Source organism: Nycticebus coucang, chromosome 12, assembly GCF_027406575.1.
Source record: "Nycticebus coucang isolate mNycCou1 chromosome 12, mNycCou1.pri, whole genome shotgun sequence".
Classification (NCBI taxonomy): Eukaryota; Metazoa; Chordata; class Mammalia; order Primates; family Lorisidae; genus Nycticebus; species Nycticebus coucang.
Window position 1 is genome coordinate 78,316,978 of NC_069791.1, and position 10,356 is coordinate 78,327,333.

Consider the following 10,356-nt stretch of genomic DNA (forward strand, 5'->3'; position numbering starts at 1 on the left):
TATAAAGGGGGGTTTTAAGGGTTAGCTTGTCTAAGACTGATCCCCTTTAGACTGGCTTTCCAGAAAAAAGAGTTAGCTTCCTGTGAAGTTCCCCAGAAACCATCTATACCCCGACTTAAGTCCATCAACCCTCCGAAACTGGAAGGCACAGATCCCAGTCCCCATCTCACCTGGGGAAGGGCTAAGGCCTCTCCTCAAATCATGAACACTCAGCTTGCAGGAAAGGGCTAGAGATGAGGCCTCCAGTTATATATTGGCTCCAGCTGACATCATGGAAGGAGCTAGTGCTTTCCTAATTATACAATTAAAAAAACCAACTACCCTGGGCGGTGCCTGTGCCTCAGTGGGCAGGGTGCCAGACCCATACACCAAAGTTGGCGGGTTCAAACCCAGCCTCAGCCAAACTGCAACAAAAACTAGCCCAGCATTGTGGCAGGCACCTGTAGTCCCAGCTACTCGGGAGGCTGAGGCAAGGGAATCGCCTAAGCCCAGGAGTTGGAGGTTGCTGTGAGCTGTGTGACGCCACGGCACTCTACCGTGGGCGATAACGTGAAACTCTATCTCTAAAAAAATAAATAAATAAAATAAAATAATAGAAAACCAACTACCCAAGCATCAAGGTGTCTCTCCTGGAGGCTGACCCTGTACCACTGTTAGACTTGGGCATTAGAGGCCTTTTATGTGGACACACACATGCTTTTTCGTTTTCATTTTTATTTTTTTTTTGAGACACGCTCACTGTGTCGTCCTGGGTAGAGTACCATGAGATCATCATAGCTCCCAGCGACCTCAAACTCTTGAGCCCAAGAGATCCTTTGCCTCAGCCCTCCAAGTAGCTGGAATTACAGGTGGCACCACAATACCTGGCTAATTTTTCTCTATTTTTAGTAGAGATGGGGTCTCACTCTTGCTCAGGCTGGTCTCAAAGTCCTAAGCTCAAGCAATCCACTTACCTTGGCCTCCCAGAGTGTTAAGATTACAGGCTTGAGCCACCACACCCAGCCCACACACACTTAATTAAAACACTTGGTCACCTCTATCACTTGGGACTCAGGACACAGCATGTCACAGTGTGATGATTACCACTCCCCTAAACATGACTGAACGAATGTGAACCTGAAAGAGCCAGTTCTTCCAGATGGATCCCAAGTGGCTAACTGGGTCTAAATTTTAAATAGAACCAAGCAGCCATTTGGAGACTGGAGGTTATACACATACTCTAAGTTCCTAGAAACACACTTCTGTTCAACTGGGTGACTTTCGGAACTCACTCAAACCAACATACAAGGGCTCAGTTTTATTAAGTAATCAGAACTCTGCTGTGTATCATCTAAGCAAGTCTGAATCCTTCAATTGCTCAAACAGATCTGATTAAACTATGTGGGGACTTCACTAGACTCTCCTTTATTCTCTGGAACAAAAAGATCAGCATAATTCACCAAGGACTGCATCTTCCTACAAGAGCCTGCAAACTGCTCACTAGAATAAAGTCTCTTTCCTCCAAATTTGTTTTCAGAGAACTTTTGTTCACATAACTAACACCATCTAAGCCCCAAGGACCTGCATCTCCACATCTCTTGCTCTGTATCCTCAAGACGCAAGGCAGATGCTTCCAGGACTCAAAGTTAACATGCAAAAGGCAGTAGTAGTTTCCATACACTAACAGCAAACTATCTGAAAAAGAAATCAAGAAAATAATCTCATTTATGATAGCATCAAGGAAATAATAAATTTCCTTAAATTATTAGGAATAAATTAACCAAGGAGGTAAAAGACTTACAAACCAAACACTATAAGACACTGATGAAAGAAATTAAAGAAGATATAAATAAATGGATATCCCATGTTCATGGATTAAAGAATTAATGTTGTTAAAATGTCCTTCCTACCCAAAATAATGTAGAGATTCAATGCAATCCCTATCAAAATTCCAAAGGCATTGTTCATAGAAATAGAAAAATTAATCCTAAAATTTGTGTGGAACCACAAAAAACTCCAAATAGCTAGAGCAATCGAGCAAAAAGAACAAAGCTGGAGGCATCACACTACCTCATTTCAAAATATACTACACAGATACAGGAATCAAAACAGTGTGGTAGTGCCAGGCACAGTGGCACATACCTGTAATCCGAGCTGCTCAAGAGGCTGAGACAGGAAGATTGCTTGAGGCCAGGAGATGGAGGCTGAAGTGTGCTATGATCCTGAGACCCCATCACTGGAGTGAGAATAGACACATAGACCAATGGAACAGAATAGAGAGCCTAGAAATAAATCTGTGCGTTTACATTCAATTGATTCAGACCAAAATAAGAGCACACAAGGAGGAAGGACCGTTTCTTCAACAAATGGTGTTGGAAAACTATCCACTTGCAGAATAATGAAATTGGACCCTTATACCAGATGCAAAAATGAACTCTAAATGGAATAAAGACTAAGATGTAAAATCTGAAACTGTAAAACTCCTAGGAGAAAACATGGGGAAAAACTTCCTGACATTAGTTAGGGAAATGACTTTTTGACTATAACCCCAAAAGCACAGGCAAAAAGTAAAAACATAAACAAATGGGATCAAATTTGTGCATAAAGATGCATAGCAAAGGAAGCAATCAACAGAGTGAAGAGACAACCTACAGAATGGAAGAAAATATTTGTAAGCCATACATCTGATAGGGCAGCAGTCCCCAACATATTGGCACCAAGGATTGGTTTCATGAGACAGGTTTTCTATGGACTAGGGCATGATATGAGTCTACAAGCAATTGATTTATCATAGTCTCTGTGCAGTCAGACCTCTCTGCTAATGATAATCTGTATTTGCAGTCACTCCCCAGTGCTACCACACCACCTCAGCTCCATCTCAGATCATCAGCATTAGATTCTCATAAGGAGCAGCAACCTAGATCCCTCACACGCATAGTTTACATGTGCTCCCGTGAGAATCTAATGACACCACTGATCTGAAAGGAGGTGGAGCTTAGGCAGTGATGTGAGTGATGGGGCGTGGCTGTAAATACAAATGAAGCTTTGCTTGCTCACTTGCTCACTGCTCCCCTCCTTCTGGGAAGCCCAGTTCTTAATAGGCCATGGATGGAGATGGCTCAGGGGGAGCATGGTGATAGAGGATTAATATCTAAAGTACATAAGAAAATTAAATCAATAGAGAAAATGAATAACCTGATTAAAAAATGAGCAATGAGGGGCAGTGCCTGTGGCTCAGTCGGTAAGGCGCCAGCCCCATATACCGAGGGTGGCGGGTTCAAACCCGGCCCCGGCTGAACTGCAACCAAAAAATAGCCGGGCGTTGTGGCGGGCGCCTGTAGTCCCAGCTACTCGGGAGGCTGAGGCAAGAGAATCGCTTAAGCCCAGGAGATGGAGGTTGCTGTGAGCTGTATGATGCCACGGCACTCTACTGAGGGCCGTAAAGCGAGACTCTGTCTCTAAAAAAAAAAAAAAAAAAAAATGAGCAATGAACTAGGCAGCACCTATGGCTCAAAGGAGTAGGGCGCCCGCCCCATATACCAGAGGTGGAGGGTTCAAACCTGGCCCTGGCCAACAACTGCAAAAAAAGAAAAAAAAGAAAATGAACAATGAACCCAAATAGACATTTCTCAAATGGCCAAAAGATATATTTTTTAAGTGTTCAATGGTACAAATGATGTACTAATCATCAGGGAAATATAAATTAAAACCACAAAGAGATACCATCTCACACTTGTTAAAATTGTTATCACAAATAAGAAGTGTTGGTGAGAGTGCGGAGAAAAAGGAACTCTTAGACATTGTTGGAGGGAATGTAAATTAGTGTAGCCATATGGATAGCAGTATGGAGATTCCTCACAAAGTTAAAAATAGAACAACCAGGCAGAATACAGTGGTTCATGCCTGAAACCCCAGCACTTTGGGAAGCCCAGGAGGGTGGATTGCTTGAGCTCAGGAATTTGAGACCAGCCTGAGCAAGACCAGGACCCTCTCTCTACTAAAAATAGAAAAAACTAGCTGGGTGGCATGGTGGTAGGCACTGGTAGTGGTGCTACTCCAGAGATTGAGGCAGGAGGATCAATTGAGCCCAAGAGTTTGAGGTTGCTGTGAGTTGTGACGCCAAGCACTCTACCCAGGGTGACAGAGTGAGACTCTGTCTCAAATAAATAAATAAAAATAGAACAACCTTCTGAGCCAGCAATCCCACTTCTGGGTCTATATCCGAAAGAATAGAAGTCAGTTTGTCAAAGAGGTATCTGCACTCCCATACTTATTGTAACACTACTCCCAATAGCCAAGATCCGGAGTCAGCCTAAGTGTCCATCAACAGATGAATGAAGAAAATATGGTGTGTACACATTGTGTAATACTGTTGAGCCTTAACAAAGAAGGAAAACTTGTCATGCGCAACAGCAGGAATGTAGCTGGAGGACATCATGCTAAGTGAAATAAGCCAGGCACAGAAAGACAAATACTGCATGATCTTATTTATATGCAGACTCTAAAATTGAACTCATGGAAACAGAGTACAATGGTGGTTGTTAGGGGCTGGTGAGGGTTGGAGGGTGTGGGAAATGGGGAGATAGTGGCGAAAGGGTAATAAAATTGAAGAGGGGGAGAAAGGCAGCTGTTTCCAAATGTCATAAAGGTTGCTTATGCCAATACTGGAGACAGAGAGCAGGGAGGATTTGAGTGGGGAGTACACTTCTACAAAAGAAAAACTTAATTAACTTGTCAAACTCTTCCTCTCAAGATAGCATCCATACAATAGGCTCTTGCAGAATGCAGTATTGTTTCCCCAGTTTCTCATTCTTCTTGCTATTCTAATTCATGGTTCTTGATGTACTCGCGAATTAACACAGTATTCACAACATTTGCATAAGGCATCTGAAGAACTTTTCACAATAACAAACAATTAATATTACTTATTACTTATTTCTATTCATGCAGGACCAGGTGTAACAAAGGGGAAGCATGATGTGATTCTTTACACTGATAATAAACAAGAATTGCCAATTGTTACATTTTTTTGAAAATATTTAAAATAGTTTCAAGTTTCACAATGGTATTATTGAATCAAACAGCATTATCTAAATACTTTTATTTTTTTGGAAACAGAGTCTCACTTTGTCACCCTTGGTAGAGTGCTGTGGCGTCATAGCTCACAGTAACCTCAAACGCTTGGGCTCAAGCGAGTCTCTTGCCTCAGCCTCCCAAGTAGCTGGGACTCTGGTACCTGCCAGAATGCCTGGCTATATTTTAGAGACTGGCTTAGAGTGTCAAAATACTTTTAATATACAATTCTGATATCCACCAGTTATAATTTATATTTTGACTTCGAATTTTGAGATAATTTGGAATATTTAAAAGTAACAGAAAACAGGGAAAATAATTTTAATTTTTAAATATTTACTTTGTTTTTTTAATTTTTAAATTATTTTTTATTTTTTTTATTTTTATTTATTTATTTATTTTTTTTGTAGAGACAGAGTCTCACTTTATGGCCCTCGGTAGAGTGCCGTGGCCTCACACAGCTCACAGCAACCTCCAACTCCTGGGCTTAAGCGATTCTCTTGCCTCAGCCTCCCGAGCAGCTGGGACTACAGGCGCCCGCCACAACGCCCGGCTATTTTTTGGTTGCAGTTTGGCCGGGGCCGGGCTTGAACCCACCATCCTCGGTATATGGGGCTGGCGCCTTACCGACTGAGCCACAGGCGCCGCCCAAATTATTTTTTATTAAAACATAACTTTGTACATTGATGCATTTATGGGGTTCAGTGTACTGATTTGATATACAATATGAAATGCTTACATTGAACTAAGTAACACATCCATCACAATTATATTCATTTCTTAATAGTTTTGAAATGTACCATTGCATCATGCACATTAAGTGAGGTCTCCCCGAATGCCCTCTGTCCTCCCATATCCTCCTTCCCCTCCTCTCTCTCTCCTCTTCCCTTCTACTTTCTGGACTATAGTTATGTTTTGCCATTCATATAAATGTATAGGTGATTATATACTGATTTCACAGTAGGGCTGAGTACATTGGATACTTTTCTTTCCATTCTTGAGATACTTTACTAAGAAGAATATGTTCCAGCTCCATCCAGGTAAACATAAAAGATGTGAAATCTCCATCTTTTTTTGTGGCTGTATAGTATTCCATGGTGTACATATACCACAATTTGTTAATCCATTCATGGGTCGATGGGCACTTGGGCTGTTTCCATGTCTTGACTATTAGGAATTGGGCTGCAATAAACATTCTGGTGCAAATGTCTTTGTTGTAAAATAATTTTTGATCATCTGGGTACATACCTAGTAGGATCAAATGGTAGGTCTACTTTTAGTTCCTTGAGTGTTCTCCAAACTTCTTTCCAAAAAGGTTGTATTAGCTTGCATTCCCACCAGCAGTACAGAAGTGTTCCCTTCTCTCTGCATCCACACCATCATCTGTAGTTTTGGGATTTTGTGATGTAGGCTAATCTTACTGGAGTTAGATGATATCTCAAAGTGGTTTTTATTTACATTTTTCTGATGATTAAGGATGATGAGCATTTTTTCATGTGTTTGTAGGCCATGCACCTGTCTTCATCAGAGAAGTTTCTGTTCAAGTCTCTTGCCCACAAAGGAATGGGGTTATTTGTTCTTTTCTTATTGATTAGTTTGAGTTCTCTGTAAATTCTAGTTATCAGACCTTTGTCGGAAGCATAATCTGCAAAAATCTCCCATTCTGAAGGTTGTCTATTTGCTTTACTGTTCTTTTGGCTGTGCAAAAGCTTTTTAGTGTGATCAGATCCCAGTAATGTATTTTTGGTGTTGCTTCAATTAATCAGAGGGTCCTCCTCATAAAATATTCTCCCTGGCCAATTTCTTCAAGTGTTTTCCCTGCACTCTCTTCTAGTATTTTTATAGTTTCACATCTTGAGTTTAAATCTTTTATCCAGTGAGAATCAATTTTTGTTAATGGTGAAAGGTGGGGGTCCAGTTTCAGTCTTCTACAGGTTGCCAGCCAGTTTACCACCAGCACCATTTGTTAAATAGGGAGTCTTTCCCCCACTGAAAATTTTTGATAGGCTTGTTGAAAATCAAATGATGATAAGTGGCTGGGTTCAGCTCTTGGTTCTCTATTCTGTTTCATAAATCTACCTCCCTGTTTTTGTGCCAGTACCATGCTATTTTGATCACTATAGATTATAGTATAGCCTGAAGTCTGATAACGTGATACCTCCTGATTTATTCTTATTTATGAGTAATGTATTTGCTATTCGAGGTTTTTTCTGATTCCATATAAAATGAAGTACTATTTTTTCCAGTTCTTTAAAGTATGATAATGGTGCTTTAATAGGGATTGCATTAAATATGTAGATTGCTTTGGGTAGTATGGACATTTTAACAGTGTTGATTCTTCCCAGCCGTAAGCATAATATGTTTTTCCATTTGTTAACCTCTTCAGCTATTTCTTTTCTCAGAGTTTCATAGTTCTCTTCATAGAGATCTTTCACATCCTTTGTTAGGATATTTCACCTTCTTTGGCACTACTGTAAAAGGAATAGCATCCTGGACTATATTTTCAGCTTGACTAGTGTTGGCATATATAAAAGCTACTGACTTATAAGTATTGATTTTGTATCCTGAAACACTGCTGCATTCCTTGATCCCTTCTAAGAGTTTTGAGGTCGAGTCCCTGGGATTTTCCAGGTATGGGATCATATCATCAGTGAAGAGTGAGAGTTTGATTTCCTCTGACCCTATTTGGATACCCTTGATCACCTTCTCTTGCCTGATTGCAATGGCTAAGATTTCCATTACTATATTGAATGCAGTGGATCTGATCTGAGTGGAAATTTTTTTCAATTTTATACCATTCAATATGATATTGGCTGTGGGTTTGCTCTAGATGGCCTCTATCAGTTTAAGAAATGTCCCTTCTATGCCTAATTTCTTAAGTGTTTCTGGTCATGAAAGGATGCTAGATATTATCAAAGGCTTTTTCTGAGTCAAAAGAGAGACTCATATGGTCTTTGTTGTTTATTTTATTGATGTGATGTATTATATTTATAGATTTGCATATGTTGAACCAACCCTGGAAACCTGGAATAAAACCAACTTGATCGTGGTGTATAATTTTTTTGAAGTGTTGTTGAATTCTGTGTGCTAAGATCTTATTGAATATTTTTGCATTGATATTAATGATATTGGTCTATAATTTTCTTTCTTTGTTGGATCCTTTCTTGGTTTGGGGATCAGGGTGATATTTTCTTCATAGAATGTGTTAAGAAGTATTCCTTCTTTTTCTATGCTTTGGAAAAGGTTGTATAATATAGGTACTAGTTCCTCTTGAAAGGTTTGATAGAATTCGGATGTGAAGCCATCCAGTCCTGGACTTTCCTTTTTTGGGAGATTTTGTATTGTTGATGTTATTTCAGTGATTGATACAGGTCTATTCAAGATTTATTTCTTTTTTCTTTTTCTTTTTTTTTTTTTTTTGAGACAGAGTCTCAAGCTGTCACCCTGGGGAGAGTGCTGTGACATCACAGTTCACAGCAACCTGAAACTCTTGGGCATAAGTGATCCTCTTGCCTCAACCTCCCAAGTAGCTGGGACTACAGGCACCCGCCACAGAGCCCATCTATTTTTTGGTTATACTTGTCATTGTTGTTTGGCGGGCCTGGGCTGGATTAGAACCCGCCAGCTCTGGTTTATGTGGCTGGCGCCCTAGCTGCTTGACCTACAGGCACTGAGCCCTATTCAAGATTTCTAATTCTTTCTGGTTTGAGTCTGGGAAGGTGGTGCTTGCAGGTATTTTCATCCATTTCCTTCAGATTTTTATATTTCTGGGAATAAAGATTTTTGTAGTAATCATTGAGGATTTTTTGAATTTCTGAGGTGTCTGTTGTTATTTCTCCATTTTTGTTTCTGATAGATGATATTAGAGATTTTACTTTTCTGTTTCTGGTTAGGTTGGCCATAGGTTTATCAATTTTATTATTTTCAAAAGACCAACTTTTTGTTTCGTTAATCTTCTGAATGATTCTTTTGTTTTCAATTTCATTTAATTCTGCCCTAATTTTGGTTATTTCCTTTCTTCTGCTGGGTTTGGGGTTGGTATGTTCTTCCTTTTCCAGTTGCTTGAGATGACCCATTAAGTTGTTGGCTTCTTTTCTTTCTGTTTTCTTGATGAAGGCTTCCAATGCTATAAATTTTCCTCTTAGGACTGCCTTTGCAGTATCCCACAGGTTTGGATAATTTGTGTCTTCATTATCATTTTGGTCCAAAAATTTGGTGATTTCCTTCTTAATCTCGTCTCTGACCCAGCTATCATTCAGCCTAATTTAGTTTCTATGACTTTGAGTATGAAGATTCCAGCTGCTATTGAATTCAACTTTTATTCCATGGTGGTTTGAGGAGATACAAGGAATAATTTCTATTATTTTAAATTTGCTGAGGTTAGACTTGTGTCCTAGGACATGATCTATGGGCTGATGAGAAGAATGTATATTCAGTTTTATTAAGGTGAAATGTTCTGTAGAGGTCTGTAAAGTCCATTTGTTCTAGGGTCAGGTTTAAGTCTAATCTATCTTTCCTTCCTTCCTTCCTTCCTTCCTTCCTTCCTTCCTTCCTTCCTTCCTTCCCTCCTTCCTTCCTTCCTTCCTTCCTCCCTTCCTCCCTCCCTCCCTTCCTTCCTTCCTTTCTTCCTTCCACAGAGCCTCAAGCTGTCACCCTGGGTAGAGTGCCATGGCATCACAATTCATAGCAACCTCCAACTCCTGGGCTTAAGTGATTCTCTTGTCTCAGCCTTCCAAGTAGCTGGGACTACAGGTGCCCACCACAATGCCTTGCTATTTTTTTGTTGTAGCTGTCATTGTTGTTTGGCAGGCCCAGGCTGGATTCAAACCCACCAGCTCTGGTGTATGTGGCTGGTGCCTTAGCTGCTTGAGCTATAAGCACCAAGTCAAAGTCTAATATTTCTTTGTTTAGTTTCTTCTCAGTCCAAAACTGTCTATTCCAAACGTCAAACAGATGTTAAAATCTCCAACTATTATAATGCAGGAAGATGTCAAGTTGTTCATGTTCATTAAGGTTTGCTTTATAAATTGAGGAGCATCCTGGTAGGGTGCATAAATGTTAATTATCGAAATCTCTTCATGTTAGGTGTTTCCCTTGAAAATATGTAGTGACCCTCCTTATCTTTATCTTTGTTGGTTTAAAGCCAATTGTATCTGCAACTAAAATCGCAACCCCTGCTTTTTTCTGTTTTCCATTTGCCTGTATTAAGAAGTCCATCCCTTCACCCTGAGTCTATTTTTATCCTTCAAGGTAAGATGAGAGTCTTATATATAGCAGATATCCGGTCTGAGTTTATGTATCCAG